At 45.5% G+C, this 22,526-nt stretch overlaps 1 pseudogene; it reads left to right on the top strand.

The window, feature by feature from the left end:
• The first annotated feature begins 9,932 nt into the window (after positions 1-9,932).
• On the top strand, positions 9,933-11,178 carry LOC109894868 (toll-like receptor 13; annotated as a pseudogene).
• Positions 11,179-22,526: the final 11,348 nt, after the last annotated feature.

The following is a 22,526-nucleotide window of genomic DNA, read 5'->3' as shown; positions in this document are numbered from 1 at the left end:
AGTGAAAATCACTTACATTACACGTACGGGAAAAAAAATGTACCTCTGAATGGAACCAGTTGCTCATCCACTGTTACTTCAGGCCCAGGGTTGTGGAGGTATGGCAGACTCTCCACCAACTTCTCCCAGACCTCTCTAATGGCCGCCAGTTTCTCTCACATGTCTTGCAGGTCTTAACTCACGGTCATCAAATCGTAGCATTCTTCAAAAAATTAGAAAGACTTTCAGTGGCATTGTGGCATTGTGGCACAGAAAACCCTCTGTATCCCAGAGACTACATGTAGCCTCGCCTCACACGCTACGATTAGCAGCCCTATGCATGCTGCACATACACAAGAACGTTTTAGTTTTGTCTGAGTTCAATCAGTAGCACACATAATCTCAATTTCTCCTTTTGTGTGTGTGTGTGTGTGTGTGTGTGTGTGTGTGTGTGTGTGTGTGTGTGTGTGTGTGTGTGTGTGTGTGTGTGTGTGTGTGTGTGTGTGTGTGTGTGTGTGTGTGTGTGTGTGTGTGTGTGTGTGTGTGTGTGTGCATGAGCATATGTTTGTGCTTGCGTGTGTGTGCGCACAACCCAAATCTTAACATTGTGCAAATGCGTGTGAATGTGTCTGTGTTAACTGCAGTGGATGAATGACCTTGATTTCCAGTGTGTCACTGTGACAAGGTGGTGTTCACACATGCACACTAAGACATTATACTCTCTACTCCACATTTGACAAATATTCAGGGTCCTTCTTCTGTCACTTGGCAGGTTGAATCTGAATTTGTGTTTCAGCCCCTGATGGGCAGATGCATCACTCTGTTTGGTTAGAAGCTGAGGGATGGGGCTGGAGAAATATTAGGCAGGGATTCAATCCAAGGCACATTATAGAGAAGCACATTGCATTTGACTGTAAATGGTATTTTTGGCTTTAGCCGACACACACAGACTTTTCCGTGAATGCGATATAGGAAATTGCCTTTAAAAGGCGAATTGTCAGCTGTCCAGTACTGGTTTAAATATCACACATTTCCATGCAGAATCAAAACAAATCACACATTTTCACTTCTGGTTCAAGGTTCATGGATTTGCAATGGATTTTGATGTACTCACAATTTGCAATGAAATCTCTGTGTTAGAAGCTTTTGAGGCCTATATTGCGACAAGCAAACCTTTTCACAGAAAACCTTGGCTCTAAAAGCAAAGGACAAAGGCCGAGAGAACGGCTGAGTAAAATGGAATAGTTTGGAAACTGATAAGCAGCAAACTGCTTAAGTGGAAAAATAATGAGAACACTTAGCAAACTGTGTTAATTTGAATACAGCCCTTTAACCCTCTCTCTCCAGATGCTAAAAGTTTTGCGGGAAGTTTGCGTAACTCCTGTGGCTTTGGGTGGCTTTATAAGTGTTCTTTATTCATGTGTTATTTGTTTATGCGGATTAATTATTAAAAGTTTGCTGCATTTTTACAAAGGTTCTAGTTTGTGGGTAATGATTCCCTCCTTTCTCTCCCAATGGGTTGTATTTGTAATTTTCTTGAATATAAAAGTTGCATTATTCATGTGTGTCGGCGGGCCGCATCTATTAATGATGCCTTTCTTCATAGGTGCTCACGTCTTCAGCATGTCTTTCTCGCTCTTGCTCCCTGACTCAAAGCAAGAGAAAGGGGGGGGGACATAGAACCTCTTCTTTCTATTCCTTTCTCCCTCTTTCTTTCTCTGTTTCTTTTTTTCTCTCCATACGTTGTGTTACCTCATCAGGGTCAGATGGACATGATCTTTTTCCCACATAACCGGCCAGAGAGAAAAAGAGGGAGACGAGAGAAAAGTTTGCTGTGGCGCTGTGATGTAAATGTCCTTATTTAGTCATTTATGGACGTGGGAATTGAGTGCAACTCTGTAGCGAGTCATCAACTATTGATGCGTCTAATCTTTCGGATCCTGCCAACATGATAATCATGATCTGTTTTTTTTTTCGAGTGAAAAGGCACCAGCTCTCTCCTCCTGCCTCCTCACTGAGACTCCACATAGGCTTATTGTTTACATCAAATCTGTGACTCCACATTTGCAAGGCGCCGGTAGTCTGCTCCAGCTACAGCTAACACAGGTTTTTCCCCATGTTAGTTAGAGATAATAAGCCAGCGGTTTTATTACAGTGCTAACAAGCCACTCTAACACCCAGCACACAACCACACTATTCCCGCTAACCATCAAATAGAGGGAGAAAAAGATCACGTGTAAATGAGAACGGATCCATATTACAATTGTATCTTCGGAAAACTCTTTGAGAAGGGAAAGGAACACGGCTGCCATCTCGCTCTACCACCAAAGTGCTTGAATTGAGATACAAATTTAAGATAATACTTTGTTTCGATTTTCTGTGTACTTAGAGTTCGTCAGTATGCAAGTACAGGTAGGTGGGAGAACTGCTATCACTTTTTTGCCATTTTCCTCACCTATATCTCCCTACAAGCACACCCATCCCTGCCTACCTTACCATACCTATTTGACACATATGTGCCATGTTCCCTTCCATGCATGTGCTCATAAACAACACCTTTGGTGGAAACCATATACTGTACTGCATAGTGTAATAAGCCTATAAAAGTTGTGAACACAAACACACAGACACACACACAGATACATAATAGAATAGAGCCAACACTGCACTACCTCACTATCCTAGAATTCCCCTCGAGGCGGGTGCCCGCGGATGATATGTATACAAAACAAACCAAATGTACGCTTTCAACAAGATATTTAACATATGCCACTCAGAATTAAAAATGGAAAAGTGATGCTTAATGTTGAATGGTTTGTGTTTTCCATCTATAAGAGTTGCGGGGTTTGGAGGGAGACAGTAGGCCCAGAGAGAGTGAACACAACATTAATGAAACGTAATGGTAACGTAAACTAAACGTAATGGTAGAGGAACACAGTGCTCGCAGGATATGCAGGATATGTCTGTCTCTTTCTCTCCCCCACACGAGCTTTGTCCACTAGGCAGGAAATGGAAGAAAGCGATCCAAAGTAGTACGATCTGAACATGTCCAATAAGAAACATTCATTTTGATTTTCCATTGAACACTGTTTTGCTACGGTGTGTCCTAATGAACATGGCCTTACATTTCTTTTTCTGACGTTCTCTCTTATCTCCCTCTGTCAATGATGTGCAGCCATGCTTCCTATACCATGGTCATACACCAACATGAAAAACATACAGAAATAAACATGAAGGTGCACACACACACACACGCAGGCAAACACACACATGCACACACATATTTACAACTAGCTCTCACAGTCTCACGTCAGAATTAATGTTCATCCATGTTTCTCGATTTTTTTTTTAGAAGTGTTTAAGGTTAAGTTTAGGCATTAACTCATTTTTTTAAGGTTAGGCATTAACTCTGAATGGTTAAGGTAAGGGTAAAGGTTTGGGATTGGCTTAAAAGAAAAAGTATCTTTCTACTTTCTATCGCTGGATTCGAACATCCAACCTTTGACACCAGAGACAAATGCTCACAGCCATCCACCACGCCCTGTCAAAACCAAAACCTACTTGAAGGTAGCGCTCCCTGTTACCCCTAGTGGCCGATTTCCCCGTCATCTCCCAACTTCCTCAGGCATGGATGGACGTCGAATCCTGACTTGTATCTCGGGTGACCTGACTGGAAATGCAGTGACGAAAATGTACACACACACACACAAAGGTTCACACAAAGGTAGAGAGGGGTTCTCTCTCTACACACAATCTCTTACTCCTTTTTCCCTTGCTCTTCTCTTCCTCATTTTTACTTATCCTCTCCCTCATCCATCTCTCTATCTCTCTCCCACATGCTCTTTCTCATTCAGCCTCTCTCTTTCTGTCTTTCCCATTCTTTCCTTCCTTCTCTCTCAGTAGGAAAATAGGAAGTGCTATTCATGCTGGTAATTACATGTCTCTCTTTTGTTATGGTGGCATATTATTTTCCCTTAATGGATGGACAAATTATATAACTACCTCTTTATGGAAATAATAATGGTGTAGGACAGCAGAGATAGCTGGCAGTGGAGCATATCAGTGTCTGTCTCTCTCTCACGCACATACACAACCACACACAAACACATACACACACAAACAGAGGCACAACACCAGCCCAGTGACACCGAAAACACACATACTCTCTCTCTCTCTTTCTCTCTCTCTCTCTCTCTCTCTCTCTCTCTCTCTCACACACACACACACATTAACCTCACCATTCAATTTTTTTTTAAATAGGCCATGGTGATATTCTGATGCAGGGGTTATGCCCATTTTTAAAGCATATTTTATTCATCTGTTGTTTGCAAAATGCTGTATAAAATATAGATGGTCTACACTACTCTGACTGCCAGGGCAAGGAGACAGGAGACAGGAGAGAGCACAGGAGGACGGGTTCCCAGCCACACACAGGATCACATAGTGTATATGGTTGAATGGATGGATGGAAGTATGGATAAAGGGATGAATGGAAGGGCGCATGGGCAGACAGACGGATGCATGGCTGCATGGATAGATGGATAGCAAATTTACCATAATTGTTTGGAAACAGCTGGGGTTTTCCCATGGGAGTGAGAAGTAAATGTATCAATTTGCTTTTTTGCTTTGCAGTGCTCTTATCATATTTACTACACGAGGGTTAACATGTAAATGGCGGCACATTGTTGTTTTCACACAAACTAGCCCTCAGTGCAGAAAGATGAATGGGGGAAAGAGATAGAGACAGCCTTACATATTTGGGCATGAAAACGTTTTCAAGTTGCCAAGTTCATAAGCAATCATCTAACAATAACCCATGTAATGAATTTTCTGAAATATGCTCCTGATGGTGCAGTTACATCCACTTTTTAGAAAATGTTTGTTTTTGTCAAAACTGTATGCCTGTTTTCCTCTGTAGAAAATAGCAAAGACGAACATGTACAGTAGGGATAGAGTAAAGAGAAGAGTAAAGGCTGAAGCGTACAAACAGAGATGGCTTCCTCAGCAACGCAGCGCTCCCACTATTGGAGCAAGGCATGATGGAAAGTGACAGCAGCACCCGGGGCGGCCACGGAGAGGGCGGAGTCTAAGAAAAGAGCCAGGAGGGGTGAGCTGTGCTGCTTCATCAGTGTGTGGATGCGCTCTCACACACTGTACACACACGCACCCAAACACACACACTGTACACACACACACACCAAAACACACACACTGTACACACACACACCCAAACACACACACTGTTCACACATAACCAAACACACACTCACTGTACACACACACCCAAACACACACTCACTGTACACACACACACACACCCAAACACACACTCACTGTACACACACACCCAAACACACACACTGTACACACACATCCAAAAACACAAACACACACACTGTACACACATACCCAAACACACACTCACTGTACACACACACACACACACACACACACCCAAACACACACTCACTGTACACACACACCCAAACACACACACCCAAACACACACTCACTGTACACACACACCCAAACACACACACTGTACACACACACCCAAACACACACACCCAAACACACACTCACTGTACACACACACCCAAACACACACACTGTACACACACATCCAAAAACACAAACACACACACTGTACACACATACCCAAACACACACTCACTGTACACACACACACACACACACCCAAACACACACTCACTGTACACACACACCCAAACACACACACCCAAACACACACTCACTGTACACACACACCCAAACACACACACTGTACACACACACACCCAAACACACTGTACACACACCCAAACACACTGTACACACACACTGTACACACCCACCCAAATACACTGTACACACACACTGTACACACACTGTACACACACTGTACACACTGTACACACTGTACACACACACACACACACACACACAAACACACACTATACACACACACACACAAACACACACACACCCAAACACACACACACCCAAACACACAAGGTACACACACACACACCCAAACACACACTCACTGTACACACACCCAAACACACACACTGTGCACACATACCCAAACACACTGTACGCACACACTGTACACACAGACTGTACACACACACCCAAACACACACACCCAAACACACACACACTGTACACACACACACTGTACACACACACACTGTACACACACACACACACACACACACACACACACAAACCTGTCACATGCACATATTTCCTCATCCAACCAGAGAGTAGAGTAGGAGGTGCTCTGACAGTAAGCCACAGGGACGGGCCAGAGGAACATCTCTGACAGTGGCAGACAGTGCGACACCCCGGCCAAGGTGAGGTCATCCCAAGGACCACTGGGGGATTGAAGGTCACAGGATACAGGGAAGAACCAACCACAGGGCACTGGGGGCATCGCCAGGATTCTACAGATACCTCAGGCTCATAGGGGCTAGAGAGTCTAAGCAGATAGCACTCTCATGGAGAGAACAGAGTACTCCTTTCTCTATTTATACACATCACAGGGATTTTATGTTATGTTTATGTTGCACCAGTTGTTGATTTGATCAAATAAATGACCCGGAGACATGTTACAGGGCAGTTCCGCCACTTTTCGGCCTCATATTATCTCCAGCACCATAGCAGTGTCTTCATATGTGAAAAGAGCGTGTGTTTTTTTACAGTGCTGGGCCAATTGTGCGCCGTCTCATGGGTCTTCTGGTCGCAGCCAGCTGCAACACAGCCCGGGATGGAACACGCATCAGTAGTGATGCCTCTAGCACTACAATGCAATGCCTTAGACCGCCGCACCACTCGGGAGGCCTTCTGTTTGGGTTTCTTGCGGTCAATTTGCAGTCACCCAATTATTTGTAATTCTGTTCCGGCTCCCCAACCACACGCTCAAGAATGAATAGGCCCGTGGCTGAATCTAGTTGGTGATCTCTGCTGTAGGGGATCCCTTTCGGGTTTTATGTAGAACCCTGTCATTTGTCCCTATGGGGGAACATTTTGGGTGACACGTAGAACCCTTTAATTAGTCCCTGTAATGGAACATTATTTTGTTCCATTTAGAACCGTCTCATGAAGAACCCTCTGGTTCCAGGTAGAATCAATGACAGGTTTTACAGTTATACAGGATACTTCAGATATGCTTATTTTGTTAATATTGCTTGTAATTGTAATTTGGTAAGTAAGTTACCAGCTACTGAGTTGCAGTAAAAAATACAGTATTTATGAATTAAGGTCTTAATGTTGAAAAATGACTTGTTGTTGTTTACCTTACTTTCACTGCACTTTGAAATGTAGATGGGGGCAATGTGCTGGGGGGGGGGAAATCATTAGCATATATGGGGGCATGGTCTAAAATATGTTGTATTTGTGCTAACCGTTAGTGGTAGTGTTGTACCAGTTAAAGTGTTTTTATCATTGAGTACCTAATTTGTCAAACTCCCTGTTCTACAATCTCTGTAAGAGCGCATTTTAAAGTAACTTAATGGCAGTTGGTCACTGGGACGTTCATGTTTAATTTTCAGCAACAATGTAAGCTTGTTGCAAAAGTTATCGTAGAATTCATAGGAACTTACTGTGGCTCACTGACTTGATTGTGTGGCAGGAAGGTCAGCTTGCTGCCAACCAAGCAGTTGAGGCACATATATTGTATCATGCCCCCAAATGTGCTTACGAGCCCCACCGGTACATTGACCCCACCTACATTTCAAAGTGCACAAATTATTGAACATTATTATTATTTTTCATCACATTCCCAGTGGGTCAAAAGTTTACATACACTCAATTAGTATTCAGGAGCATTGCCTTTAAATTGTTTAACTTGGATCAAACATTTCGGGTAGCCTTCAACAAGCTTCCCACAATACGTTGGGTGAATTTTGGCCCATTCCTCTTGACAGAGTTCTGCCCACAAATGTTCTATAGGATTGAGGTCAGGGCTTTGTGATGTCCATTCCAATACCTTGACTTTGTTGTCCTTAAGCCATTTTGCCACAACTTCGGAAGTATGCTTGGGGTCATTGTCCATCTGGAAGATCCATTTGCGACAAAGCTTTAACATCCTGACTGATGTCTTGAGATGTTGCTTCAATATATCCACAAAATTTTCTTTCCTCATATTTTGTGAAGTGCACCAGTCCCTCCTGCAGCAAAGCACGCCCACAACATGATGCTGCCAACCTCGTGCTTCTCGGTTGGGATGGTGTTCTTTGGCTTGCCTCCCCCTTTTTCCTCCAAACATAATGATGATCATTATGACCACACAGTTCTATTTTTGTTTCATCAGACCAGAGGACATTTCTCCAAAAAGTACGATCTTTGTCTCCATGTGCAGCTGCAAACCATAGCCTGGCTTTTTTTATGGCGTATTTGGAGCAATGGCTTCTTCCTTGCTGAGCGGGCTTTCAGGTTATGTCGATATAGGACTCGTTTTACTGTGGATATAGATACTTTTGTACCTGTTTCCTCCAGCATCTTCACGAGGTCCTTTGCTGTTGTTCTGGGATTGATTTGCACTTTTCGCACCAAAGTACGTTCATCTCTAGGAGACAGAACCCATCTCCTTCCTGAGCGGTATGACGGCTGCGTGGTCCCATGGTGTTTATACTTGCGTACTATTGTTTGTACAGACAAACATGGTACCTCCAGGCATTTGGAAATGGCTCCCAAGGATGAACCAGACTTGTGGAGGTCTACAATTTTTTTTCTGAGGTATGGGCTGATTTCTTCTGAATTTCCCATGTCAATCAAAGATGCACTGAGTTTGAAGGTAGGCCTTGAAATACATCCACAGGTACACCTCCAGTTGACTCGAATGATGACTCGAATGATGTCTGTAAACAATTACTTGTGTCATGCACAATGTAGTCTTAACCAACTTGCCAAAACTATAGTTTGTTAACAAGAAATGTGTGGAGTAGTTGAAAAATGAGTTTTAATATATCCAACCAAAATGTATGTAAACTTCCAACTGTGGCATGCATTTTTCTAAACTAATCCAATGGAGGCTGTTCACCAGCTAAAAGACAACGAAGGATAGTCACCTGCCTATGCTGGTCTATGCTGTTTAAACTTGAACCTTTTAACAAAATATTATTTTCTACAAAAAGTAGAAATGCACCGTTTTCACATATGTAGACACCGGTATTGTGCTGGAGATAATGAAAATGGGGTTGAAAACCACTACCTATTATGTAGAAGCTATGAGAAAGTGAGAGAGAATATGAGAATAATCTCATCTTTAACCTACAGCTTTTCTCAAAGTATCTAAGAGTTAATAAAACAAAATAGACCAAGAAGAGATTGCAGAGACGCAAAAGCCATATATAGTAAAAATATCAAGAGGAGATGAACATATCTACAACTCAGTTAGCAGACAGAGCAGTGGAAGTACTCCAGGTCTTCGTTCCATTGGACATGCAATCCCACCAACGCCTCATCCAATTGGATAGAGGAGCATTCTGATTATCAATCATCAATTTGTTAATCACCTACACTGGATGAGATAATAACAAACTACATAACGACCAACACATCATTCAGACTTTCATTGAGTAGATTTCACATAACAAATACCTCCTCAGATCAGTTCTGTTGCTTGAAAATCTGGAACATCTGGGTCTAGGATCCAATGACATTACTAATATTTCTGACTTTATATTTAAGGGACTTGGTAAATTGAGGTTCCTAAATTTGTTGTAACAAGATCTCTCAGTTTACAAAGAACACTTTCTTTGGCCTGCACAACATAGAGATCTTATCACGGGAACTAAACTCACTCCTACACATCAAAGCTTCTGCACTTATTCTGCTCACTTCACTGAAGAACATAGATTTAAGGGACATTCACCATCCAGCCAGCCAGTGGGAGGTGTATGACTTTAAATCTGATGCTCATATTTGGTGTCTTCCCTTTGGGATTGATGTACATGAACATTACCTCCTTTTTTGATTGTCTCAACATCATCATCAGCAGGAACAGTACCCCAGAACCAGGCTTGGCCCTTCAGCTCCGTGCCCAAAATGTGTCATTCCAGTACTGCTGGAGGCCATTCTTCAAGTCCATCGTCAGCCTCACAGCCATAGCGGAGCACCTCCTGTGTGGATCTCCCTTCGCTGCAAAGTAGTTCCCCTCCCTGGAGTATTTTGACTTACAGTCTATGCTCTAGCAGACTGACCTGAATACACTTGTGCAGCTGAGGTATCTTAAGCTGAAATGGGTGGACCTCATCCTGCATCTAAGGCTAGCTATCATGTTCCGCAACCTGACTGGGCTGGAGAGCCTGAACCTCATATCCTGTCAGATCCTCACTCTAGAGGAGGAACTGAGCAGAGACCTGCACTCCCTCAGACAGCTGTTTATCAAAGTTGAAGAGGAGTTCAGTGTGTTGGAAGACTTCCCCGAGCCCCTGACCAGCCTGATTTGCCTGTTGATTTTACAGACCTCATCTGCACTGCAGATGTGAAGACACCTGGATGGACACCTAGGCCAGGGGTCAGAGGCATATCTAGGTCATCATCTGGCACCCCAATAAGGCTGATCTCACCTGGAATTATGAGCCCGCAGTTCCCTGGATGTGGGCTTTGTCCTGTTCATCTTCACCTCCCTGGGCCTGTTCCATCAGCTGGCTGGGGACTACTTGCTGGCATGCCATAGCGTCGGTGGATGGCTGGGGGAGACAGTGCAGAAGCCCAACCCCAGAGGGCGCCACCACTATAATGCCTTTGTGTCATACAGTGGTAGAGATGAGCGCTGGCTGGTGGAGCAGCTGCTGCCGGGCCTGGAGCTGAGGGGGCCTCCCTTCCTGCATCTCTGTCTGCATAGCAGGGACTTCCAGCTGGAAAAGGACATTGTGGACAATGTCACAGCCTCTATGGCAGCCGCCACACCCTGTGTGTGGTGAGTCGTCACTACCTTTCACAGTAACTGGTGCTCTCTGGTGCTGCGACTGTCCACCTTCAATCTGCTGGTGGAGCACAGGGACAACCTCATCCTGGTCTTCCCGGAGGACATCCCCCCTCACCAGCTGTCTGCCCACCACCGCTTGACCAGGCTGGAAAAAGACCAGGACCTACCTGAACTTGCCCCAAGACCCGGCCCTAAAGTCTGCTTTCTGGGACCGTCTGTGGACCAAACTGGTCCCTCCTGAACCAGATCCCAGACAGTAACACAACACAGATATACATGTTTACCTACAGTACATTCTGATAATATTCAGAGCCCTTGACTTCTTCCGCATTTCTTTACGTTACAGCCTTATTCTAAAATGGATAAAATATTTTTCCCCTCATCAACCTACCCCATAATGCTATTTTCAGGTCTCTCCAGAGATGTTTGATCAGGTTCAAGTTCGCTCTGGCTGGACCACTCAAGGACATTCAGAGACTACCGAAGCCACTCCTGAGTTGTCTTGGCTGTGTGCTTAGGGTCGTTGTCCTGTTGGATGGTGAACCATGACCCCAGTCTGAGGTCCTGAGTACTCTGGAGCAGGTTTTCATCAAGGATCTCTCTGTACTTTACTCCGTTCATCTTTCCGTTGATCCTGACTAGTCTCCCAGCCCCTGCCTCTGAAAATCAAATCAAATTTTGTTGGTCACATGCTGTCACGTTCTGACCTTTATTTCCTTTGTTTTGTCTTTATTTAGTATGGTCAGGGCGTGAGTTGGGGTGGGCAGTCTACAGTATGTGTGTTTTTCTATTTTGGGGTTTTGAGTTCAACCTAGTATGGTTCTCAATCAGAGGCAGGTGTCGTTAGTTGTCTCTGATTGAGAATCATACTTAGGTAGCCTGGGTTTCACTTTTGAGTGGTGGGTGTTTGTTTTCCGTGTGTGTGTTTGTTGCCACACGGTACTGTTTCGGTTTCGTTCATTTCACGTTTATTGTTTTGTAGTGTTCAGTTTGTCTTTAAATAAATGTTATGGACACTTACCATGCTGCGCATTGGTCCTCCGATCCTTCTCGCTTCTCCTCCTCAGAAGAGGAGGAGGAATGCCGTTACACATGCGCCAAATATAACAGGTGTAGATCTTGCAGTAAAATGCTTACTTACAAGCCCTTAACCAACAATGCTTTAAGAAGTTAAGAAGAAAAATGTGTTAAGTAAAAAATAGATAAGTAAGAAAAATTTAAATAAGATAAACAAATAATTAAACAGCAGCAGTAAAATAACAATAGCGAGGCTATTTACAGGGAGTACCAGTACAGAGTCAATGTGCGGGGGCACCGGCTAGTCGAGGTAGTTGAGGTAATATGTACATGTAGGTAGAGTTATAGTGACCATGTATAGATAATAAACAGAGAGTAGCAGCAAGGTAAAGGAGGGGTCTGGGTAGCCCTTTGATTAGCTGTTCAGGAGTCTTATGGCTTGGGGGTAGAAGCTTTTAAGAAACCCCTTGGACCTAGACTTGGTGCTCCGGTACCGCTTGACGTGCCATAGCAGAGTGAATAGTCTATGACTAGGGTGGCTGGGGTATTTGACAGCTTTTAGGGCCTTCCTCTGATACCGCCTGGTATAGAGGTCCTGGATGGCGGGAAGCTTGGCCCCAGTGATGTACTGGGCCGTACGCCCTACCCTCTGTGGTGTCTTGCGGTCGGAGGCCGAGCATTTGCCATAACACGCAGTGATGCTCTCGATGGTGTAGCTGTAGAACCATTGGAGGATCTGAGGACTCATGCCAAATCTTTTCAGTCTCCTGAGGGGGAATAGGCTTTGTAGTGCATTCTTCACGACTGTCATGGTGTGTTTGGACCATGATAGTTTGTTGGTGATGGGGACACCAAGGAGCTTGAAGCTCTCAACCTACTCCAAAACAGCACCGTCGATGAGAATGGGGGTGTGCTCGGTCCTCCTTTTCCTGTAGTCCACAATCATCTCCTTTGTTTTGATCACGTTGAGGGAGAGGTTGTTGTCCTGGTACCACACAACCAGGTCTCTGACCTCCTCCCTATAGGCCGTCTCATCGTTGTTGGTGATCAGGCCTACCACTGTTGTGACATCGGCAAACTTAATGATGGTGTTGGAGTCATACCTGGCCATACAGTCATGAGTGAACAGGGAGTACAGGAGGGGACTGATCACGCACCCCTGAGGGGCCCCCGTGTTGAGGATCAGTGTGGCAGATGTGTTGTTACCTACTCTTACCACCTGACTCAGTCAGGAACAGGTTGAAAATGTCAGTTAATATACTTGCCAGTTGGTCATCGCATGCTCGGAGCACACTTCCTGGTAATCCATCTGGCCCTGCGGCCTTGTGAATGTTGACCTGTCTAAAGGTCTTACTCACATCGGCTACGGAGAGCGTGATCACACAGTCGTCCGGAACAACTGATGCTCTCATGCATTACTTGCTTCAGTGTTACTTGCCTCAAAGTGAGCATAGAAGTAATTTAGCTTGTCTGGTAGGCTCGTGTCACTGGGCAGCTCGCGGCTGTGCTTCCCTTTGTAGTCTATAATAGTTTGCAATCCCTGCCACATCCGACGAGCGTTGGAGACGGTGTAGTACGATTCAATCTTAGTCCTGTATTGACACTTTGCCTGTTTGATGGTTTGTCGGAGGGCATAGCGGGATTTCTTATGTATGTACGGCCACTGTGGGGACGAGGTGGGGACGAGGTCATCGATGCACTTATTGATGAAGAGAGTGACTGATGTGGTGTACTCCGCAACACCATCGGAAAAATCCCGGAACATATTCCAGTCTGTGCTAGCAAAGCTTAGCATCTACTTCATCTGACCACTTTCTTATTGACCGAGTCACTGGTACTTCCTGCTTTAGTTATTGTTTGTAAGCAGAGATCAGGAGGATAGAATTATGGCCAGATTTGCCAAATGGAGTGCGAGGGAGAGCTTTGTATGCATCTCTGTGTGTGGAATAAAGGTGGTCTAGAGTTTCTTAACCTGGTTGCACATTTAACATGCTGGTAGATATTAGGTCAAACGGATTTGAGCTTCCCTGCATTAAAGTCCCCGGCCACTAGGAGCGCCGCCTCTGGATGAGTGTTTTCCTGTTTGCTTATGGCCACATAAAGCTCATTGAGTGCGGTCTTATTGCCAGCATCGGTTTGTGGTGGTATGTAGACAGCTACGAAAAATACAGAGGAAAACTCTCTTTGTAAATAGTGTGGTCTACAGTTTATCATGAGCTACTCTACCTCAGGCAAGCAAAACCTCAAGACTTCCTTGGATTTGTGCACCAGCTGTTGTTTACAAATATACATAGACCGCCACTACACAACATGATGCTGCCACCACCATGCTTCACCATAGGGATGGTGTCAGGTTTCCTTCAGATTTGACTCTTGGCATTCAGGCCAAAGAGTTCAATCTTGGTTTCATCAGACTAGAGAATATTGTTTTTCATGGTCTGAGAGTCTTTAGCTGCCTTTTGGCAAAGTCCAAGTGGGCTGTCATGTTCCTTTTACTGAGGAGTGGCTTCCACCTGGCCACTCTACCATAAAGGCCTGATTGGTGGAGTACTGCATAGTTGGTTGTCCTTCTGGAAGGTTCTCCACAGAGGAACTCTGGAGCTCTATAAAAGTGACCATCGGGTACATGGTCACCTCCCTGACCAAAGCCCTTCTCCCCTGATTGCTCAGTTTGGCCGGGTGGCCAGCTTTAGGAAGAGTCTTGGTGTTTCCAAACTTCTTCAATTTAAGAATGATGGAGGCTACTGTGTTCCTGGGGACCTTCAATGCTGCAAAAATGTTTTGGTCCCCTTCCCCAGATCTGTGCCTCAATACAATCCTGTCTCGGCGCTCTGCGGATAATTCTTTGGACCTCATGGCTTGATTTTTGCATTGACATTCATTGTCAAATATGGGACCTTATACAGTGCCTTGCGAAAGTATTCGGCCCCCTTGAACTTTGCGACCTTTTGCCACATTTCAGGCTTCAAACATAAAGATATAAAACTGTATTTTTTTGTGAAGAATCAACAACAAGTGGGACACAATCATGAAGTGGAACGACATTTATTGGATATTTCAAACTTTTTTAACAAATCAAAAACTGAAAAATTGGGCGTGCAAAATTATTCAGCCCCCTTAAGTTAATACTTTGTAGCGCCACCTTTTGCTGCGATTACAGCTGTAAGTCGCTTGGGGTATGTCTCTATCAGTTTTGCACATCGAGAGACTGACATTTTTTCCCATTCCTCATTGCAAAACATCTCGAGCTCAGTGAGGTTGGATGGAGAGCATTTGTGAACAGCAGTTTTCAGTTCTTTCCACAGATTCTCGATTGGATTCAGGTCTGGACTTTGACTTGGCCATTCTAACACCTGGATATGTTTATTTTTGAACCATTCCATTGTAGATTTTGCTTTATGTTTTGGATCATTGCCTTGTTGGAAGACAAATCTCCGTCCCAGTCTCAGGTCTTTTGCAGACTCCATCAGGTTTTCTTCCAGAATGGTCCTGTATTTGGCTCCATCCATCTTCCCATCAATTTGAACCATCTTCCCTGTCCCTGCTGAAGAAAAGCAGGCCCAAACCATGATGCTGCCACCACCATGTTTGACAGTGGGGATGGTGTGTTCAGGGTGATGAGCTGTGTTGCTTTTAAGGCAAACATAACGTTTTGCATTGTTGCCAAAAAGTTCAATTTTGGTTTCATCTGACCAGAGCACCTTCTTCAACATGTTTGGTGTGTCTCCCAGGTGGCTTGTGGCAAACTTTAAACGACACTTGTTATTGATATCTTTAAGAAATGGCTTTCTTCTTGCCACTCTTCCATAAAGGCCAGATTTGTGCAATATACGACTGATTGTTGTCCTATGGACAGAGTCTCCCACCTCTGCTGTAGATCTCTGCAGTTCATCCAGAGTGATCATGGGCCTCTTGGCTGCATCTCTGATCAGTCTTCTCCTTGTATGAGCTGAAAGTTTAGAGGGACGGCCAGGTCTTGGTAGATTTGCAGTGGTCTGATACTCCTTCCATTTCAATATTATCGCTTGCACAGTGCTCCTTGGGATGTTTAAAGCTTGGGAAATCTTTTTGTATCTAAATCCGGCTTTAAACTTCTTCACAACAGTATCTCGGACCTGCCTGGTGTGTTCCTTGTTCTTCATGATGCTCTCTGCGCTTTTAACGGACCTCTGAGACTATCACAGTGCAGGTGCATTTATACGGAGACTTGATTACACACAGGTGGATTGTATTTATCATCATTAGTCATTTAGGTCAACATTGGATCATTCAGAGATCCTCACTGAACTTCTGGAGAGAGTTTGCTGCACTGAAAGTAAAGGGGCTGAATCATTTTGCACGCCCAATTTTTCAGTTTTTGAATTGTTAAAAAAGTTTGAAATATCCAATAAATGTCGTTCCACTTCATGATTGTGTCCCACTTGTTGTTGATTCTTCACAAAAAAATACAGTTTTATATCTTTATGTTTGAAGCCTGAAATGTGGCAAAAGGTCGCAAAGTTCAAGGGGGCCGAATACTTTCGCAAGGCACTGTATATACAGGTGTGTGCCTTTCCAAATCAAGTCCAATGAAATTGATCAAACTTGTGAGGCTCTCCATGGTCATTAGTTTCTCATTCAACATACAGTATTTTCTGCTACTCAATCCCGTTCAAAAACACTTTCTTCCTAACTATTTTACATTCTCTGAGAGCAACCTGAAATTTTTCCTCTGCCAAATATTTCCAATTGCTCGTTCAGTGCAACGGACCACAGGGATGTAGTGGTGCCGGAGCTTCTCACAATGGTGTTCATTTAGTAAAGTTACATCAACGCTGAATCAATCAATGTCTTGGAAGATCACCAAATGATTCATTAGTATTCTACATAACATAACCAAATATAATAGTATACTATAACATTACTGTTACACCAAAAACACCACCTTTTCACTTTTGAGATTTTTGGAAGGTTAGCTGAATAGTGAAAGAAAATGCTAATTCGGCCAAAACTCTACAGCACCACTAGGCTGAATGTGCTTTGAGTGAAACAAAATATGCAGTAAGGCCTTCAGTGCCTTCAGAAAGTGTTCCCACCGCTGGACCTTTCCCACGTTTTGTTGTGTTACAGTTGGATTCAAATGGATTTAACTGTCATTTTTTTGTCAACGATCTACACAAATTACTCTGTAATGTAAAAGTTTAAGAAAAATTCTAACATTTGCAAAAACAGTATGAAAAATATAATATATCTTGATTAGATAAGTATTTAGTCCCCCTGAGTCAATACATGTTAGAATCGCTGTAATCAGCTATGAGTCTTTCTGGGTAAGTCTCTAAGGGTTTTGTAAAATACTTTTCTATTGTTTTGTGTGTAGGCCAGTGACATATTCCCCTGAAACTGATTGACATCAAATGATTGGGATGCTGTCACGACTCCCACCGAAGGTGGCTCCTCTTCCTTTTCGGGTGACGCTCGCGGTCGTCGTCACCGGTCTACTAGCTGCCACCAATCCCTTTTCCCTTTTCTGTTGGTTTTGTCTTATTGGTTACACCTGTTTCTTGTTTCGGTTTATAGTTGGGCTATTTAATTCGGTAAGGCCCGCCTGCTCTTTGTGCGGGCTTATCTTTCCTCTGTGTATGTTTGTGGTAGTGCGTTTCCCTTTGTTTTTCCTCCGGGCTGGTTGGGTCCTGGTTTTGGGCCGGTCTTGTATGTGCCTCCGGTATTGGTGTAACCATTTTTCTCTTTGCCGGAATAAAACTTTGTTCTGTACCTTCTGCTTCCTGCGCCTGACTCCGCACCCACTACGCCTAAAGTGCGTTACAGAAGACAGGGCCCTGATGGACCACTACCGGTGCAGCCTCAGTGAGGACGTCCGCAGGGAGCTAGCTTGTCGGGACGCCACTCTCTCCCTCGACGAACTCATAAACATGTCGATCCGGCTGGACAATCTGCTGGCTGCCCGCGGGCGTTCAGAAAGGGCCCTGTCAGTTCCACCTCCTGGCCCTCCCGCTCCCATACCTATGGAGTTAGGGGAGGCCGCATCGAGGGGTACCGGAGGAGGAGGCTCCTCCTGCACCAGCTGTGGTCGGAGAGGACACACTTCCGACCGGTGCTGGAGGAGCCCGTCTGGGAGTCGAGATGGCAGGCAGAACACTTCTCGGTTACCCCAGGTGAATCAGCATCAAACTCACCAAGAGCTCGCTGTTGGTCACATGTTTGTATTATTTTTTCTCCCTCTCTCCAGCATAACGCGCTAGTCAATTCAGGCGCAGCTGGGAACTTTATGGATCGCGGACTCGCCCGTAAGCTGGGGATTCCGCTGGTGCTGATAGATCTCCCCCTTCCCCATGCACTCCTTAGATAGTCGACCATTAGGGTCAGGGCTGGTCAGGGAGGCCATGGTTCCACTGGACCTGGTAAATCAGGGGGATCATAGGGATGGGATTAGTCTCTTCCTTATCGATTCACCTGTGTTTCCAGTGGTGCTGGGGGTTCCCTGGCTGGCCAGTCACAATCCCAGGATTTCATGGAAACAGGGGGCTCTCCAGGGGTGGTCAGAGGAGTGTTCAGGTAGGTGTATGGGAGTTTCCATCGGTGCCACGTCGGTGGAGAGTCCAGACCAGGTTTCCCTGTGCGCATTCCCTCTGAGTATGCCAATTTGGCTTTCTGTAAGAAGAGGGCGACCAAATTACCACCTCATCGATAGGGGGATTGTGCGATAAACCTCCAGTTAAATGCTGAACTTCCAAGGAGTCACGTGTACCCATTGTCACAGGAGGAGACGTTGGCTATGGAGACATATGTCACGGAATCTCTGATCAGGGGTACATTCGGCCCTCCACGTCACCTGTCTCCTCAAGTTTATTTTTTGTGAAAAAAAGGAGGGAGGTCTGCATCCGTGCATTGATTATCGAGGTCTCAATTCCATCACAGTGGGGTTTAGTTTCCGGCTACCTCTCATCGCTACGGCGGTGGAATCATTTCAATGAGCGTGTTTTTTTCACGAAACTGGACCTCAGGAGCGCGTCTAATCTGGTGCGTATTCGGGATGGAGACGAGTGGAAAACCGCATTTAGTACCACATCTGGCCATTATGATTACCCCGTCATGCCGTATGGGTTAAAGAATGCTCCAAACGGGCAGGGTGTGGTGGTGTATATTGATAATATCCTGATCTATTCCGCCACACGCGCCGACCATGTGTCTCTGGTGTGCAAGGTGCTTGGGTGACTGCTGGAGCATGACCTATACGTTAAGGCTGAGAAATGTGTGTTCTCCAAATGAGCCGTCTCCTTCCTGGGTTATCGCATTTCCACCTCGGGGGTGGTGATGGAGTGTGACCGCGTTAAGGCTGTGCGTAATTGACCGACTCCAACCACGGTAAAGGAGGTGCAGGGTTTGGTGCAGGGTTTGCCAATTATTACCAGAGGTTTATCCGGGGTTTTGGCCAGGTGGCGGCTCCCATTACCTCACTGCTGAAGGGTGGGCTGGCGCCTTCACGGTGGTCGGCAGAGGCGGACAGAGCTTTCAATCGGTTGAAGGCGCTGTTCACTGATGCTCCCGTGTTGGCACATCCGGACCCCTCTTTAGCGTTCATAGTGGAGGTGGACGCGTCCGAGGCTGGGGTTGGAGACGTGCTATCACAGTGCTCGGGCACGCCACCGAAGCTCTGCCCCTGCGCTTTCTTTACGAAGAAGCTCGGTCCGGCTGAGCGAAACTATGATGTGGGGGACCGGGAGTTGTTAGCTGTGGTAAAGGCCCTGAAGGTGTGGAGACACTGGCTTGAGGGTGCCAAGCACCCTTTCCTCATCTGGACTGACCACCGTAATCTGGAGTATATCCGGGCAGCGAGGAGACTGAATCCTCGTCAGGCAAGGTGGGCCATGTTTTTCACCAGATTTAGGTTTACGATCTCATATAGACCAGGTTCCCTGAACACGAAGGCCGACGCGCTATCCCGTCTCTACGACACAGAGGATCGGCCCTATTCCCATCCTTCCAGCTTCTAGGCTGGTGGCACCGGTGGTATGAGAGGTGGACACGGATATAGAGTGGGCGTTACGGTTGGAACCTGAGCCTCCACAGTGTCCTACAGGTCTTAAGTACGTGCCGCTTGGTGTTCGTGATCAATTGATTCAGTGGGCTCACACGCTACCCTCTTCGGGTAACCCTGGTGTGGCGAGGACAGTGCGGGGTCTTAGGGGGAAGTACTGGTGGCCCACCTTAGTTAGGGGCGTGAGGTTCTATGTCTCTTTCTGTATGGTGTGTGCTCAGAGTAAGGCTCCTAGGCACCTGCCTAGATGGAAGTTACAGCCCCTCACTGTTCCACAACGGCCGTGGTCTCATCTGTCAGTGGACTTTCTTACCGATCTTCCCCCATCTCAGGGGAACACCACGATCCTGGTCGTTGTGGATCGGTTTTCTAAGTCCTGCCGTCTCCTCCCATTGCCCGATCTCCCTACGGCCCTACAGACTGCGGAGGCCCTATTTACCCACGTCTTCCGGCACTAAGGGGTGCCTGAGGACATCGTCTCTGATCGGAGTTCACGTCCCGAGTGTGGAGGGCATTTAAGGTGTGTCTGGGGGTCTCGGTCAGCCTGACCTATGGTTATCACCCCGAGGGTAATGGGCAGGTTGAGAGAGTGAACTAGGAAGTGGCTAGGTTTCTGCGGTCGTATTGCCAGGACCGGCCAGGAGAATGGGCGAGGTACGTCCCATGGGCAGAGGTGGCCCAGAACTCACTCCGCCACTCCTCCACGAACATGTTACCATTTCAATGCGTGTTGGACTACCAGCTGGTCCTGGCGCCGTGGCATCAGAGTCAGACTGAGGCTCCTGCGGTGGAGGAGTGGGTGCAGCGCTCTAAGGAGACCTGGAGGGCCGTCCAGGAATCCCTCAAGCAAGCTGGTGGACGGCAGAAGAGGAGCGCTGACCGCCACCGCAGTGAGGCCCCAGTGTTCGCACCGGGGGACAGGGTCTGGCTCTCGACCGAAACCTGCCCCTCCGCATCTGAGCATCCATTTCAAACACCTTTTCAAATAGAAAGGGAGTTCAAATAGGTTCAGGCAACAAGAGATACTGAACTAGTCAGAGAAAATAAGTCACAGACAAGACAACAGCATATTAAATGAGGTGGTACAGGAAGTTACAAGTATAGCTACAGATGTTTACTAAAGTAGAAATGTTTCTGAAATACAATATTTTGCTGTGTCTCGTGCATGTGTGCATCTGTGTGAATGTGTATAAATGTTTGCATGTACAGTATAAGGTTGTATGAATAAGCTAAGGTAGTTGTCTGAGGTATAGAGCTCTTATTTACAAGTGGACATAAACTACAGAGGAACTTTTAATCAAGAACCTTTAATGACAATGCTAATTAGCTTACGCTAAATAGACACAATCCAATTTCTGCAGGATCTGTGTGTGTGTGTGTGTGTGTGTGTGTTGGTCATTAACCTCACCCACAGCAATGTGTTTCTAGTTGGGATGTTTGTATTGTTTTTGAGGATGTAGTACACTTCATATACAAAAGAATGTGGACACCCCTTCAAATGAGTGGATTCGGCTATTTCAACCATACCCGTTGCTGACAGGTGCATAAAATCGAGCACACCGCTGTGTAATCTCCATAGACAAACATTGGCAGTAGATCGTCTGTCGTCGGTTGCAACACTCACTACCGAGTTCCAAACTTTCTCTGGAAGCAAAGGTAGCACAAGAACTGTTTGTCGGGAGCATCATGAAATTGATTTCAATGGCTGAGCAGGCGCACACAAGCCTAAGATCACTATGCGCAATGCCAAGTGTCGGCTGGAGTGGTGTAAGCACACCGCCATTGGACTCTGGAGCGGTGGTTCTCTGGAGTGATGAATCACGCTTGTCCATCTGATGGACAAATCTGAGTTTGGCAGATGTCAGGAGAACGAAGTTCTTCCCCCTCCACGAAACTTCGTGGATGGTCTGGGGCTGTTTTTCATGGTTTGGGCTAGGCCCCTTAGTTCCGGTGAAGGGAAATTTTAACGCTATAGCATACAATGACATTCTAGACATTCTAGGTCATGTAGTGTATGTCCTACAGTATTGTTTGTGCCCGTGTCTTACGACTCCCCAAGCTTTCCCACTGGGAAAAACTTATTGAATCAACGTTGTTTCCACATCATTTCAACCAAATAATGAAATGTGATGATGTTGAATAAACGTGGAAAACTGATTGGATTTGCAAAAAGTCATCGACGAAAGGGAATTTCATATTTTTTTTCACACAACTTAACCTAAATTCAATAACAGGGTGAAATATTTTGTTGATTTCACATTGAATTCGTGTTAGTTGACAACTAAACCAAATGTAAATCAGAACTAGACGTTGAACTGACGTCTGTGCCCAGTGGGTTGTTTGTGCTGTGTCTGTTAGGAGTAGTTTTTGTATTTTGCGTTGTCTATGCTGATTGTGTGTGTGGGTGTTATAGTGTGTGAGACTGTGTGAGACTGTGTGTGTTTGTGTGTGTCCTGCAGCGTTGTTTCTGTTGTGTCTTCCAATGTGATGCTGTTGCCCTCAGTGAGAGCAGCCCAGCTAGCAGGCCCAGTTCTGTTTTGCTTCCATGTGTCACTC

This window comes from Oncorhynchus kisutch, linkage group LG8 (genome assembly GCF_002021735.2).
Source record: "Oncorhynchus kisutch isolate 150728-3 linkage group LG8, Okis_V2, whole genome shotgun sequence".
NCBI lineage: Eukaryota > Metazoa > Chordata > Actinopteri > Salmoniformes > Salmonidae > Oncorhynchus > Oncorhynchus kisutch.
Note: the sequence above shows the minus strand (reverse complement) of the source record. Positions and strands in the feature narration are given on the sequence as shown.